The sequence below is a fragment of the Triturus cristatus genome, chromosome 12, assembly GCF_964204655.1.
Source record: "Triturus cristatus chromosome 12, aTriCri1.1, whole genome shotgun sequence".
NCBI classification, from domain to species: Eukaryota; Metazoa; Chordata; class Amphibia; order Caudata; family Salamandridae; genus Triturus; species Triturus cristatus.
Window position 1 is genome coordinate 105,087,285 of NC_140595.1, and position 17,285 is coordinate 105,104,569.

Below are 17,285 nucleotides of genomic sequence, written 5' to 3' on the forward strand. Positions count from 1 at the left end.
CCATGGTGCCAGGAACTCTGAAAAATCTAGTGAATCAGTTGCTATAAATTGAGTTCCCATCTGACGTGGTCTTTGACAGATTGATGGTGTTAATGTGATTTTGCACACTTTGGTGTAATGTGATGTTATATACTCATTTGATTAATGTAATTACGAATGTTTTGTATTTGTTTTGATTTACATGATTATTTGGTGTATCTACTTATGTTTTTGACATGCTGTAGTGGCAGAGTGAGGGAGGCGAGACCCATGTGTGGGGAAGATAACTCTTTATTAATTCCAGATGCTTATAACAACGGCCCACGGGGAGCAGGCGGGGAGACAACCGCTCGTGAGGATTTCGCGCTCCCGTCTGCCGATCCGCCGCGCCCCGCTGACGTCATGGCCGACCTCGAAGCGCGATTGGCCATGACGTCAGGAGGGCAAGCAAACAGCGAGGAAAGACTGTGTTAGTCCCTGCGGAGCTAGTCCGCTAACATCCTGTACGACATCTCCCTTATCAACAGAAAAAATATGAAACACATTATCATCTCATAACAAAGTCATCAAATCTCTTGGGTGCCCTGACATGCCGTGTCGGCCTGCTAGGGGTAACATACGGAGTTTGTGCCACCCCACCAACTCCCGTACCGCTTTGGCCCGGGCTCCCCATGCTGCGACTGTCACACCTCCCTGGTCTGGAGCCTGGGCCCATCTGCCTCTCAGCACCTCTCGTACCATGCCCTGTGCTCCCACTAGTAAGTGCGCTTCCCCATCCGGCCCAGCCTTGTGCGGGGGGATTGCCCCCAACCTCATCATCGCACATACTTCCACCGGTGACCTCATTGTCTTGCCATTCAAGCACACTATCATCGCTCTCGGATTCACGCATGCGACCACTTTTCATGATGATTTCCTCTTGTCCAGCTTTGAGCTTGACTACGTCATCCTTGCTACGCCATCCCCCACCTTCCAGACACACTGCCCCTCTGGTTGCTCCGTGTACCCGCAATGGGGTTTGGAATACGGATTCCCCCTTCATTACTTTGTAGGGCTTCTTCACCAGTACCCAATCTCCCTGCGCAATTTCCTTCGGTTTGGCTCTGTTGACCATGTCAGCATACAGTTTGTTGCTCTCTTGCTTAGCCACTATGCGTTCCTTGACTCTCAACCCCTCTTCCGGTATATCCTCCGTTCCGTCCCTCATGTCATACCAATTGTTGAATTTGGGGGTAAGCTCGCTCATGCACCGTCTCCCTCTCATCAAATAGAACGGCGTATGACCTGTGACTTCATTAGGCGAGTTATGGAAAGTGTGCACCTTATCAGCCAAAAACGCCTTCACGTTCATTTGAGACGCCACAGCCTGTTGGATACCTTCTTTGAGGAACCTGTTCATCCGCTCGACCTGCCCATTGCTCTTCGGACTGTACAGTGGGGTCTTCTCTTGCTTGATTCCCAGCCTGGCCAGGAAATCCGTAATCTGCCGGGACACCAACTGCGTACCATTGTCGGAAACCATGATCTTCGGCTGCCCCTCCGTCGCAAAGATTTTCTTCAGCACCTTGATCACCCGGTCAGTAGTAACCTCCCTAACGAACTTGTAGTGGATCCACTTGGAGAAGTAGTCCGTAAGGACGATGAGATGCCTGCAGTCGTCCGGCAGAATGGTAAAAGGGCCTGCGAAATCTATGGCAATCTTGCACCAGGGGCCGACTGGAATGTCCAGCATCTGCAGTTCCCCCTTGGCCGTCTTCCAATGTTTGTCGGCTCTCAAACACGGCCCGCATCTATCGATGAAACCGCAGACGTCGCTGCACATCCCCGGCCACCAGTAGTACTGCTTGAGGAGGTTTTTGGTGGCTGTACTCCCCGGGTGGCCCCTGTGAGCAATCCTGATCAGCTTGTCCCTCAGACCTTCCGGAGGCACAAACAGTTCATGCCTTTTCAGGAAACAATCTTCAATCGTAAGTTCCGCGCTTATCTGCTGGAAACATCTGAGCGCCCCGTGCAAGTTCCGTACCGGAGGCCAATGAGTTGTCATGTGGTCCACTACCCTTCGGAGGGTCACGTCCTTTTCCTGGGCAGCCAGCCATTCTTACTCAGAGATAGACCCCTCGCAGAAAGCCGTCGCGTCTACCATCGCCACCACACACTCTGTGTCATCTAGGGAACCTTCTTCCTCGCCGGCGATAGGCAGGCGCGATAGGCAATCCGCCCTGCTGTTGAGGCCACCCTTGATGTGTCTGATGGTGAAGTGGTATTCCTGCAATTTGGACAGCAACCGCAGGAGTCTCGAGCTGGCTTTTCCATTACCACGGCCTTCGCCGTCCATCATATAAATCAACGGTTTGTGATCCGTGACTACCTCGAACTCTTTGCCCCACAAATAGTTCTTTAGTTTCTCCACTGCCCAGACGCAGGTGAGCGTCTCCCGCTCGATAGTGCTATAGTGTTTCTCTGCGTCGCTCAGCGACCGGGATATGAACGCGATGGTGCTTTCCTTCTTCCCTTGGAATTGGCAGAACACTGCGCCGATCCCTTTGGCGCTGGCATCGACAGTGATGACATTGCGGTGATCCTTGTTGTAAGGCTGTAACACTGGAGCCGCGACAATGGCCTGCTTAACGGATTCGAAGGCAGCTCGTTGTTCCTGCGCCCATACGTATTTTTCGTTCTTCCGCAGCAGTTTCCTAAGGGGCTCCACTGTGAGTGCGTAACCCTGCATGAACTTCGAGTAATACTCGCTGAGCCCCAGGAATGACCGCAAGGCGTCCTTATCTCCGGGACATGGGGCATCTCGAATGGCCTTCACCAGATCCTCCTTGGGCGCAATACCATCCGGAGTCAGAACGTGCCCCAGGTAGTCTAACCTGCCCTCCATGAACTTGCACTTGTCTTTGGAGACCGTCATCCCTTTCTCCCGCAGGATCTCCAGCACCGTGCGCAGCAGCTCCAGGTGCCCCTTCTCATCCTTCGTGTGGATCAGGATGTCATCCTGGAATGCTTCGACGCCCTTCATGTCGCAGAAAAGCAAGTCCATCAACTTCTGGAAGACCCCTGACGCCGATGCAAGGCCGAAGGGGAGCCGGACGTACCTGTACGCTCCGAACGGGGTAATGAAGGTGGTCAGTTTTTTGGACTCCTCCGTGAGACACACCTGGTGGTATGCTGACTTCAGGTCTATCAGGGTGAAGAACTTGGACCCTGACGTGGACGACAGAATTTCTTGGATGTTGGGCAGCGGATGGCAGTTCACCAGGATATTTTTGTTTAAGGACCGCAGGTCCACACATAGACGAATGTCCCCTGTCCTCTTCTTCTTGGACACCACTATCGCGGACACCCATTCTGATGCGCCTGCCTCCTCTATCACGCCTTCCTGCTTCAACTTATCGAGGACCTTCTTCAGTTCCCCTCTGACAGAGAGAGGGACCGTCCTGACCTTATGCTTTATCGGTATTGCCCCTTCTTTCAACTGTATGGCGTGTACAAACCCTCTCACACGCCCCACCTCATTCCTAAAAACAGACTCAAATTCACCAATGACCTCAGCCAATCCCCCATGCACTTCGCCAGGTTGTATGTAGCCGACCCAGTCATCACGCAGAACAATGGGATCGTCGGCTCCCGGGACTAGCATCACACCCAGCTTCGCCAGGTCCTTCCACCCCACAAGGCTTCTCCCTTTCTCAGCCACATAGACCTTCGTCATCACAGTGCGCCCTCGAAAGGTGAGTGTATCGCAGAAAAACCTTTTCATCACAATGTCCTGTTCCCCAAAGGCCTTGGGATTCACATCAGTCTCACGCAACCGCACTCCCTGCCACTTTGCATCAAACGTGGTGTCAGAAATCAGGGTTATAGGCGAACCAGAGTCAGCCGTAAACTGTAGCTCTACAGCACCAATCAGAACGGAGCCAATAGGCCCCTTCACTCTGCCGTCCTCGGCATCAATGGACAGCACTATGTCCGCACTCGCCTCCCCATCGCTATCACTCACCGCGCTCACTTTCATGCCCCCACCCGGTTTCCTCGTCTTGCACACAGCTGCAAAATGGCCCACCTTCCTGCATTTCGTGCAGCTCTTGGTCAGAGCCGGGCAAGACAGCCAAGTGGTCCCGCGCCCCACATCTAAAACAGGCGAACGGCCTTCTGCCACCCCCTCTATCACTTGCTGCTTTGTCGGGAGTCCTTGACACACTTTTACTTTTGTCCAGCACGTAGCACACCGTCGAAGCCTGACTTGTGCATGCAAGCTCCCTAGTGGACACCATGGAGCGCTCAACGGCCTTCGCAATGGCCACCACATCCTTCAGGGAAGGGTTTCTACATGACAGCAATCTCTCCTGCACCTTCTTAGAGTGGCAATAGAACACCCCCTGATCTCTGATGTAAGTATCGGTCATCTCCGCATATTCACAGTCTTGCGCCAGAACGCGTAAGCATGTAATGTACTCCTCAATAGTCTCTCCTTCCTCCTGTCACCGCAGAGCAAACTTATGGCGCCCCACCATGATGTTGCCTTCCTCGGCATATTGCAGCTCAAGCCGCTTAACCGCCTCCTGATACACATTCAGAGGAGCGGGAGCCCCGGGGGGGGGTCCACGAACACTGGCAGACTGTCAAAAACTTCCTGGCCGGCCTTCCCCAGCAGTCCGAACAATAGCGCCTTCTTGCGCTCGGGGCTATACCCCTCGCCGTCTATGGAAACAATATAGTTCTCAAACGCACGTAGCCACCCCTTCCATTTCATTCACGGCTTACCAGGAGAATCAAGGAACAGGGGAGGCACGCAGATGTTGACCGGCTGAGCCATCGTTGGAGGTCAGGGACCGCAGCAGGAGGACGACGACCACGAGGACAGCCACCGGACAGGCACGGCTGGCAGCACGACCTGGAACCTCAGCACGCAGAACTGGACCACGCCTGCAAGAGCGCCTGCACGTAGGGCCCCACGCCCACCGGAGCACACAGGGTGGGACAGGGAAGGATGATCCTCACGGCACACCTCCTGGGCACAGGAGACAGCAAGGTCCAGCACTCCAGCCCCCTCACCAAGCAGCAGACTGTAATGCCGGGGACCAGAGGGGACACGCAGCACCCAGCCAGCAGCAGGACGGACCAAGCGTCATAAGAAGTCCCATGTGGCAGCAAGAGGACCAGCAGAGGGCAGCACCGCAGCAATGGAGGAGCACGAGGGGCTCGGGGCACCGGATTCCACATGTGGGCCGTACAGCATCAATTAACCCTCGTCGCCATTTGTAGTGGCAGAGTGAGGGAGGCGAGACCCATGTGTGGGGAAGATAACTCTTTATTAATTCCAGATGCTTATAACAACGGCCCACGTGGAGCAGGCGGGGAGACAACCGCTCGTGAGGATTTCGCGCTCCCGTCTGCCGATCCGCCACGCCCCGCCACGCCCCGCTGACGTCATGGCCGACCTCGAAGCGCGATTGGCCATGACGTCAGGAGGGCAGGCAAACAGCGAGGAAAGACTGCGTTAGTCCCTGCGGAGCAAGTCCGCTAACATCCTGTACGACACATGCATTTAAATGTTTAAAGAGTGATGCTAAAAAAATCTAAGTAAAGGCAATTAAATAGCCAGGACCAAGATTAAGTGCTTGCATTGGGTCTTTCCGCTGCTAAAAATAAATAGCAAGGTATGAAACTAGGTGGTCAGATCTCTTGGTTCATAAAAACGTCTCACACGTCCTTTCTGACCACGAAATTGGACGGAACCCCTTTTCCATAGAGCACTTTTAATTTAGGCACAAAGATTCTTGTCTATAATTCAACCCCCAGGCCCAAGGCCCTGATGGATCGTGCCCCAGCCTGACTCAAGCAAAGATAGTCCTCATCTTACGCCTGCGGCAGGGGGGGACCCGTATCACCAACACTCGTGAGGCCCTTCAGTACCTCTGTCCATAAACTTTCAGGCACGTTCTGGCACTGTAGAGCTCGCACCCCCGCCGTTAATCTCCTTACCGGCTCAGGCGCAGGCTTCGGCAGACACGAGCAGCCGGGTCCAAGACATTGTGCAGTCGCTCATGTTACCGCTGTGGTACTCGATGTTGCCACTGCAGCTCGGCGCCAATCCCAATTCATGCCGCAATAAGTACTCTGTGTGTGATATGTGCCGGAGCCTTACCCGTGAGCCCGCAGGGTGCCCCCTCCCCTCTCCGGACCTCCAACGAGCCTTCTCCGTCCAACATCTCATGCGGGCAGCGCCTTTTTGCTTGCGCCAGGCCCTTTGTTGCTCCCCAGCTTTTCTGTTGCACTACTCGGCCATCTTCAGCGGCTGCTGGCCACGCCCCCACAATTAAATAATTATTATTAATAAAAAAACTAATAAACATTTATTGACTACACACACTTTAACACTATAATATCCACAATCCACAACTAAATTAAACTGTAAAATAATTAAACACAATCAAAGCATATTTTTTAATTAAAAAGTATTACTATTAACAACTAATATTTAAATAATTAAAATGTATTTAATACCCACATATTTTATCCCTTTAAAATTAAAAACAACACACAAAAAATAAACAATTACTCAAAATAAATATCAAATAATTCATATTAATTACCAACTATATATTAATTAAAAACAAATTACTTCCCACCCTTTACTCCTATAAAAACCCCAACACACCCATACAATTAATTACACAATGACCATAATTAATTACCAATTAACTAATTAAAATTATTAATTAACATCCAGTTATTAATTCATCAATTGCAAATAAATTACTTCCCACCCTTTACAGCTATAAATGCACACAACACAGACCTACAATAAATTACACAATTACCAAAATTAATTACCAATTAATTAATGAAAAAGAATTAACAACCAATTATTAATTAATTATTCATAAATTACTTTACATATTTAACACTATAACATCTCAATTAAACAAATATTAATAAATAAAAATAATCAATACATTTAATAAAATTAAATTACTTCCCACCCTATTCCCATATAAACCCACAACCCGCTAATAAAAATAAATAACTAACTACTAAAAATGTAACACATATATTAAAAATACGAACAATTCTTATACAAAAAAATACATCACATACATATGAAATATAAACTAAAATACATAACATTAATAAAAAAGCGATATTTTTAACAACTATATTCTTGCAAATGATTTTAAACACCGATATTTTTAAAATCGATATTACTTGCCTTAAGTCGATATTCTTGACCACGATATTCTTGCTGTCGATATTTCTGATGCACGATATTAAGGACTCGATATTTGTGCAACTCAATATTTTCTATTCCATATTCTGTCTCTGCACCAGCAGGATTAACTATACTCAAAAGCCAGTAGATTTGCAAAGACAACACATACCACAAAAATAAGACAAAAATAAGAATACGCATCCTTGCCATAAACTAAATTAAATTAAATTAAAAAACGTAAACATTCAGGGGGTGTGGCTGACCGCCGAGCAAGATGGTTGTTCCCCGAGACAGCTCCGCTCGGGCGCGCCCGTCCGGGATCAATCCGTACACTTATCCGCAATATAAGCGAATATAAATAGCAGGACTCAGCTCCTGATCACAGCGCGATTCCATCAAACTTAGATTTGGCCAAAACCAACCCGAAAACCCCGAGTAACAACCTGGTGATCCACTCAGTCAACGGAGGCGGCCCTACCATCGAGGCAAAGCGAAAGGGAACCCCGTCGCTAAGGGTGGGCGTCAAATTCCGTTCCGCTCGCGGAATTTGTGATATTTTGACATTTTCGCGTTCCGGGGAGAGTGGGAAAATGCCCAAATTTCCGCGATTTGCAGCGTTGCGAAGATTTTCTTCATGTTCGTGCTTTGAAAATGCATTCTCACGCATGCGATCGCCTTACCTGGATCCCCGCGTTCGCCGACAAGTTTTCCAATCCGTTCGCGTGCTCCACGAGATGTTGATAGCCGGTCGCGCTAAACCGTGAGAGTTCGCGATCGTGATCACGTCATTCGCCTCGCCATTAGACACCGCGAGAGTCTGAGATCGCGAACACGTCATTTTCCACGGCGAGAGAGAGCGTGATGTCGCAAACACGTCAATCTCCACCACGACAGAGAGCATGAGATCGCGAACACGTCATTTTGGACGTGACATCGACATCCGGCGGAAGTGTGGTGAAGTTCGCGATCGTGAACACGCCAAATTTACAATCTGGAGAAGAATATTACTACTAGCAGCATAAAACCTTCTGTAAATGATGATTTGGATGAAACAAAATCTTCAGATTGACATTTGGCTGTCCTTTTTTGTGCAAGGAGTCCTTTAAAAAAAAAAACTTTGGGGGGGGGGGAGAGGGAGGAATTGCCAGAGTCTCCAACTTCCTGTTCCTGTCCAGCAGGCTCCTCCCAGTGCTTTGTCCATCTCCTGTTCATTCTGCCTTTGGATTTGAGCTGGAAGGATCACTCTTTGGTGCCGATCACGATCCTGCAAAAACCGGGTACGAACCGTCGGACGGAGCACATTCACCGACCGACGCGTACCAGGTCGACAAAATATACAAACATGGAATTACTATTCGCACGGAAACACAATTTCCGTACGAATCGTACAAAACCCCGACCGGCGAAAATAAACATACAAATGCGATCCGGGAAAGCGCCGACGTGACGTCGGGACGCACGCAGCCTGCCATTCACGAACCAGGAATTACGATTCGCACCGACGTCATCCCGCACGGACAATATTTTCCGGCTGCCAAAATCTGCCAGGAAATCAGGACGACGCGAACAAGGAGGACCTGTACGCGACAGACAGACATGGACCCGAACCTACGTGTCATCCCGGCCCTCATAGCAGTCGACCTCCTCTACAGGTTCCGACGCAGACGCCGCAGAAGGTCAGAACAACTAAGGGAGGGGGGGAAAGGGGGGGGCAAGACCAGGGGCAGGCCACAAAACCACCACCAAAGTCACACAGCACACATGCCCTGGACATACCTGACCCCCATGCCCTGGTCACCACGAGGGGGTGGGGGCGTGTCCAGCAAAGCCAGCGTCCGCCACAACGGAAGTGCCTGACGACGCGAACCGGCAACACAACTATACAGGTACGTCCCGTACCCACGCCTTAAGAGCGTGGGTACGAGTCGTACCACGCCCACACCTACGTCACCCCAACAATGGCGGGACGGCTCGTACCCACGTGGCAAAGGCCTGGGTACGGCCCGCACAAGCATTCCACAGCATGGGTACGGATATGTATGGACCGTACCCCCACCCGCGTATGCATGGAGCGTACCCCCCATGCCAACAGTGTACGTATGGACCGTAACCCCACCCGCGTATGCATGGAGCGTACCCCACATGCCAACAGTGTACATACGGACCGTAACCCCACCCGCGTATGCATGGAGCGTACCCCCACCCCAACAGTGTAAGTACGACCCGTACCAACACCCGCGTACGTATGGAGCGTACCCCCCACCCCAACAGTGTAAGTACGACCCGTACCCCCCACCCGCGTACGTATGGAGCATACCCCCACCCCAACAGTGTAAGTACGACCCGTACCCTCACCCCCGTACGTATGGAGCGTACCCCCCACCCCAACCGTGTATGTACGGACCGTACCCCCACCCCAACAGTGTAAGTACGACCCGTACCCTCACCCACGTACATATGGAGCGTACCCCCACCCCAACAGTGTAAGTACGACCCGTACCCCCCACCCGCGTACGTATGGAGCGTACCCCCACCCCAACAGTGTAAGTACGACCCATACCCCCACCCACGTACGTATGGAGCGTACCCCCCACCCCAACAGTGTAAGTACGACCCGTACCCTCACCCCCGTACGTATGGAGCGTACCCCCCACCCCAACCGTGTATGTACGGGCATTACCCCCACCCCAACAGTGTAAGTACGACCCGTACCCTCACCCGCGTACGTATGGAGCGTACCCCCCACCCCAACAGTGTAAGTACGACCCGTACCCCCCACCCGCGTACATATGGAGCGTACCCCCACCCCAACAGTGTAAGTACGACCCGTACCCCACCCGCGTACGTATGGAGCCTACTCCCACCCCAACAGTGTAAGTACGAACCGTACCCCCATGGAGCGAACCCACACACGTGTATGTGCTAAGCGTACATATTGTTAAATAGGAGGGGTGTGTGCCTATCACTCCCAGCAGTGCCCAGACATAAGAGGGGTGGGTGCCTAACACTCCCAGCAGTGCCCAGACATAAGAGGGTTGTGTGCAGAGTCCTCCCAGCAGTGCCCAGAGACAGGAGGGGTGGGTGCAGAGTCCTCCCAGCAGTGTCCAGAGTCAGGAGGGGTGGGTGCAGAGTCCACCCAGCAGTGCCCAGAGACAGGAGGGGTGGGTGCAGAGTCCTCCCAGCAGTGCCCAGAGACAGGAGGGGTGGGTGCCTAACACTCCCAGCAGTGCCCAGAGTCAGGAGGGGTGGGTTCAGAGTCCTCCCAGCAGTGCCCAGAGACAGGAGGGGTGGGTGCCTAACACTCCCAGCAGTGCCCAGAGTCAGGAGGGGTGGGTGCAGAGTCCTCCCAGCAGTGCCCAGAGACAGGAGGGGTGGGTGCAGAGTCCTCCCAGCAGTGTCCAGAGTCAGGAGGGGTGGGTGCACAGTCCTCCCGGCAGTGCCCAGAGACAGGAGGGGTGGGTGCAGAGTCCTCCCAGCAGTGCCCAGAGACAGGAGGGGTGGGTGCAGAGTCCTCCCAGCAGTGCCCAGAGTCAGGAGGGGTGGGTGCAGAGTCCTCCCAGCAGTGCCCAGAGACAGGAGGGGTGTGTGCAGAGTCCTCCCAGCAGTGCCCAGGCACAGGAGGGGTGGGTGTAGAGTCCTCCCAGCAGTGCCCAGAGACAGGAGGGGTGGGTGCCTAACACTCCCAGCAGTGCCCAGAGTCAGGAGGGGTGTGTGCAGAGTCCTCCCAGCAGTGCCCAGACACAGGAGGGGTGGGTGCAGAGTCCTCCCAGCAGTGCCCAGAGACAGGAGGGGTGGGTGCAGAGTCCTCCCAGCAGTGCCCAGACACAGGAGGGGTGGGTGCAGAGACCTCCCAGCAGTGCCCAGACACAGGAGGGGTGGGTGCAGAGTCCTCCTAGCAATGCCCAGAGTCAGGAGGGGTGGGTGCAGAGTCCTCCCAGCAGTGCCCAGAGTCAGGAGGGGTGGGTGCAGAGTCCTCCCAGCAGTGCCCAGACACAGGAGGGGTGTGTGCAGAGTCCTCCCAGCAGTGCCCAGGCACAGGAGGGGTGGGTGTAGAGTCCTCCCAGCAGTGCCCAGAAACAGGAGGGGTGGGTGCCTAACACTCCCAGCTGTGCCCAGAGTCAGGAGGGGTGTGTGCAGAGTCCTCCCAGCAGTGCCCAGAGACAGGAGGGGTGTGTGCAGAGTCCTCCCAGCAGTGCCCAGGCACAGGAGGGGTGGGTGTAGAGTCCTCCCAGCAGTGCCCAGAGACAGGAGGGGTGGGTGCAGAGTCCTCCCAGCAGTGCCCAGACACAGGAGGGGTGGGTGCCTAACACTCCCAGCAGTGCCCAGACATAAGAGGGGTGTGTGCAGAGTCCTCCCAGCAGTGCCCAGACAGAGGAGGGGTGTGTGCAGAGTCCTCCCAGCAGTGCCCAGACACAGGAGGGGTGGGTGCAGAGTCCTCCCAGCAGTGCCCAGAGTCAGGAGGGGTGTGTGCAGAGTCCTCCCAGCAGTGCCCAGAGACACGAGGGGTGGGTGCAGAGTCCTCCCAGCAGTGCCCAGAGACAGGAGGGGTGGGTGCCTAACACTCCCAGCAGTGCCCAGAGTCAGGAGGGGTGGGTGCAGAGTCCTCCCAGCAGTGCCCAGAGACAGGAGGGGTGGGTGCCTAACACTCCCAGCAGTGCCCAGAGTCAGGAGGGGTGGGTGCAGAGTCCTCCCAGCAGTGCCCAGAGACAGGAGGGGTGGGTGCAGAGTCCTCCCAGCAGTGTCCAGAGTCAGGAGGGGTGGGTGCAGAGTCCTCCCAGCAGTACCCAGAGACAGGAGGGGTGGGTGCACAGTCCTCCCAGCAGTGCCCAGAGACAGGAGGGGTGGGTGCCTAACACTCCCAGCAGTGCCCAGAGTCAGGAGGGGTGGGTGCAGAGTCCTCCCAGCAGTGCCCAGAGTCAGGAGGGGTGGGTGCCTAATACTCCCAGCAGTGCCCAGAGTCAGGAGGGGTGGGTGCCTAACACTCCCAGCAGTGTCCAGAGTCAGGAGGGGTGGGTGCATTGTCCTCCCAGCAGTGCCCAGAGTCAGGATGGGTGTGTGCCTAACACTCCCAGCAGTGCCAAGAGTCAGGAGGGGTGGGTGCAGAGTCCTCCCAGCAGTGCCCAGAGACAGGAGGGGTGTGTGCAGAGTCCTCCCAGCAGTGCCCAGAGTCAGGAGGGGTGTGTTCAGAGTCCTCCCAGCAGTGCCTAGACAGAGGAGGGGTGTGTGTAGAGACCTCCCAGCAGTGCCCAGACACAGGAGGGATGGGTGCAGTCCTCCCAGCAGTGCCCAGAGTCAGGAGGGGTGGGTGCAGAGTCCTCCCAGCAGTGCCCAGAGTCAGGAGGGGTGGGTGCAGAGTCCTCCCAGCAGTGCCCAGACACAGGAGGGGTGTGTGCAGAGTCCTCCCAGCAGTGCCCAGGCACAGGAGGGGTGGGTGTAGAGTCCTCCCAGCAGTGCCCAGAGACAGGAGGGGTGGGTGCAGAGTCCTCCCAGCAGTGCCCAGACACAGGAGGGGTGGGTGCCTAACACTCCCAGCAGTGCCCAGACATAAGAGGGGTGTGTGCAGAGTCCTCCCAGCAGTGCCCAGACAGAGGAGGGGTGTGTGCAGAGTCCTCCCAGCAGTGCCCAGACACAGGAGGGGTGGGTGCAGAGTCCTCCCAGCAGTGCCCAGAGTCAGGAGGGGTGTGTACAGACTCCTCCCAGCAGTGCCCAGAGACAGGAGGGGTGGGTGCAGAGTCCTCCCAGCAGTGCCCAGACACAGGAGGGGTGAGTGCCTAACACTACCAGCAGTGCCCAGACATAAGAGGGGTGGGTGCAGAGTCCTCCCAGCAGTGCCCAGAGTCAGGAGGGGTGGGTGCCTAACACTCCCAGCAGTGCCCAGAGTCAGGAGGGGTGGGTGCCTAACACTCCCAGCAGTGCCCAGAGTCAAGAGGGGTGTGTTCAGAGTCCTCCCAGCAGTGCCCAGAGACAGGAGGGGTGTGTGCAGAGTCCTCCCAGCAGTGCCCAGACACAGGAGGGGTGGGTGCAGAGTCCTCCCAGCAGTGCCCAGAGTCAGGAGGGGTGGGTGCCTAACACTCCCAGCAGTGCCCAGAGTCAGGAGGGGTGGGTGCCTAACACTCCCAGCAGTGCCCAGTCAGGAGGGGTGGGTGCAGAGTCCTCCCAGCAGTGCCCAGACATAAGAGGGGTGTGTGCCTAACACTCACAGCAGTGCCCATGGAACGCAAAGGGTGGAGTAGCCACAGATACCATGCCCACAAATTTCAGTCAGGTGCACAAAGACCCTGCCGTACATGTAACACATGTGTGCGAGGCTGGGAGTATACGCATGCATAGTGCAGAAAAGAAACCATGTCCACATAAAGTCATAGCAATAGTCCACATACACAAGTACAATGACTACCAAGGATGCCACGAATGATGCAGGTGGAGACATCGCTCAGCATGCATGTGCAAAGTTGAAGGAGTCCATCACACACCCAGCTAATGCACACACAGCTCAGCGCTAAATATTGGGAACACCCTGCAGGGAAGATGTCAGGGTACACAGAGGAAGGAATACACCTTGGGACAATTTCACCATGCAGCAACTGCTTACATGAACACAGAATCCTAGCTAACACCGTGTGATGGCACACAGATCCCAGGGTCCCCCCTATGACCAGCACACTACTACATTTCCCACACACCCAACACATGAACACCACCCAAAACCATGTAGCAGCCCCACCAACAGCAATACCAGCAAAGCAGTAGTGTTCCAAGGGAAAAAAATAAATTGCTTTATTCAGCATGAACCAAAAAATCTTGTTTGTAGGAAGTTCAATTTTTACAAAGCCCATAGGGCAGTCCAGAAGTCACAGCTGGATGGGGGACACAGTGGGATGCGTGTCCCCTAGCTTGCCTGCACAGTTACATTCCGCCGTCTTCCACAGGGGTGAGGGCATCATGTGGGGGGGAAGAACCAGGCACCGCAAGGACAGGAGGGTGAAGGGTAGGCGTCGTGGGTGCAGGGATGAAGGACTCCACCACAGGGGGTGGGGCAGGGCCAAAGGCGGAGGCCAGGATCTCGCTGCACATCTTAGCAAGGTCCTCCAGGGAATCCCCTGCACCCGAAGGAACCACAGGCCCCAAGGAGGGGGAGGGGTCAGAGGGATGGGTCGCAGCGCCACTGGGGGAGGGTGTGGACGGGAGGGGGGAATCAACCACCCTGACCGGGGACATCCTTGACCGTTTGCGTGGTGGTGTCACTGTGGGGCTCAGGGACAGAGCGGCCATGAAGGAGTCTTTGGGGGAGATGTGGCCAGGAGAGCTGAGGGGAGGGGATTTGGAGGGAGTGGATTTGGTGGAATGCGGACTCCCACTCTGGCTGCGTGTCACACGTTTGCCCCCCGACCCAGTGGGTGTGCCTACTTCACCCTGTGTATGCGTGTCGGGAGGTGTGCGGTGGACCTTCCCTGCTGGTGTGGTGCCTGTGTGTGTTGTGGTGGGTGCATGCTGACGTCTGGGTGTACGTGGGACAGGCATGGGAGTGGGAAGTGTGGATGGGGCAGGGGTAGGGGGTGGTACGTAGCGCTGCAGGAGACCCACTGCTGCAGTCAGTGTCGAGTCTATCGACCTCAGCAAGCTGCGTTGGTCAGCCTGCGATGAATGAATGCCCTCCAAGTATGCCTCCATGTTGTTGAGGACCTGGCTGTGGCCATGGAGGACATTAAGGATTGCAGCCTGACCAATCTGCAACTGCCGCTGGATGTCCACAGACTCGGCATTGGCGGCAGCAGTGGAGACAGGGGCAGGGGGTGCGGTGCCTGGCAGGAAGGAGACATGTGGTGACCGGGCACGTTGGGAAGGGACACGAGCAAGTGGGAGGCGGCTGATGGCAATGGAGGGGGCGGGGTGCGATGTTGTGCCGCTGTCAGATGGTGGTGCAGCCTCCGCTCACTCGGAGAGATCATCCTCGGACCCATCAGCTTCATACTCTGTTGTGCCAGTCGACAGGTCCCCGGCTTCACTCTCCTCCGCCTCAGTCCCACTTGATGTGCCAGCCCCGATGTCACCGCTGGCACTGGTGCTCGGACCCTCTGCTCCGTCTGTGCCCATGTCTCCCTCCGTGTCCCCCGACGATGCTGTGGGCAGGGTGAAGAGACAGAAATTAATCATACACCTGTATACATATGTCACATGAGTCCAATCTACATAGGTTACAGTGCATAGCCTGAAACAAAAGAAGAGTTACATCTACAAAACAAGGTACATATGTAGGGCATGCAAGACACAGTTGTTTGACCCACCATGCCACTGAAAAACTATGGAGAGCATGACACAATAGCAAATGAGATGGAATGGAATTTTGACTGAGGAGCAAGGCCCTGGGGACAATCCAGCACTGCATATGCACCACACAGCGTGGCAGGAAATAGGGATGAGCAGGGACCATATCCAGGAACAAGAGGCACATGCAGCATAGGTTATACTGAAAACATGCCCACCATGACTGGCTCACTGCACCTTGAGTGCATGTCCAGACAAACATCACACACTGGCCAGTCCTAGCAAGGAGATATCAGGTTGTGACATGAAGGCCATGCCCGCACCACCCACCCCCTACATGAGAAAATTATTTGGAGGCACAGGAAGCACTTACAACCCTTAGTCTGGGTGAAATACACATGGGATGCAACAATTCAAGATTGCACACAAAATACCCAAGGTGCGCCTGTCCAAATAATCATGTACAAATGGGCATCATCAGATGATTGTAACAAGACACACAGGCAATGTCCACCATGAGTATGAACAAGGAAAATCAGGTCAGGCTGTACAGTGGACACTTGTACTACATTTCACGTCAATATACATTTGGCCAGGGGACAATGGCACAGAGCACAACCTATGCTGTAGACACAGAGATTGTCGACATATTCGGATTGCACACATGATACCTAGGAAAATATGCCCCTGGGGACAGTAGTGGCCACACAACTCCATGCTCCTGAATGGGAATGACTGCAACACACGCTACCATCCCCGCACTATGCGTACCGCACACTCATGCACATCATGTCACAGGCCACCACATAGGACATGCGTGCTGTAAGGCCTCACACTTGAGAGACTAACTCCCATGTCTGGACTCAGCATTAGTGCCAACTGACATGGAACCCACAAGACCGGAACTGGACAGGGCACAGGCAAGGTCCCAAAACCTGTTACACACCACCCCCACACATGATGCTGCAGGCATTGTACACGTGGCGAAGGTGCCAGGCTACATAACCTTGTGACGGAGTGACGTCACACAGACCAGGGAACACATTGCAAGGAGGGGAAGGGAGGCAGGAGAGCACTGCAATACTGTGGGTAACAGGATCTGCACAGCACCATTAAACCCTGGCAGTGTATCCATGGAACAGTGCACTTACAAATGCTGGTGAAACACAACAAACACACATGTACCTACCCCCTTCCTGCTGCGGCATCTCCTGTAAGCGCCTGTCCAAGTCTGGAAATACCACCGCCAGCACACGCTTGTGGATGTGGGAGAGACGGCGGCGCCTGCGGTTCTTATGGCTCTCAGGTGAGTCCCCCAGCAGGACCCGTGCGATCCTCCGCGTCCAGCACCGGATATCCTGCCAGCGTTTCCTCACCTGGGACAGGCGCCGTGTTGGACAGGCCACACAGAGGGCTTGCTCCCTCCCCGCACGACAGGGCCCGAGCTCCGGCCCACCAGGCATACCCCCGCGACAAGCACCTGTACCCCGTCTCCCGACGGATCTTCTGCCCTCGGACCACTACTCATCACGGGGTCCAGCCCCACCGGCTTCCCCGGCCGGGTCAAGCCTCCATCTTGGGCCCTGCACCACGCGGCCGCGTGGCCTCACCCCGACCCCAGCCCCGGGCCCGGCCGGCCCCGACATCCCGGCACCACCATCCACCCAGGAGGTGAGCGGACCACTTGGCAGGTCAATGGGAGAACGAGGTGTCAAAGGCTCCCCCCCGCCCGGTGCCGATCGCCCCCAGCTCCCCCAGGCACTGGCTCCACCCCCTGCTGGGTGTCTGGACACCTTCATCCCGGACCCTCCGACCTCCAAGTGCG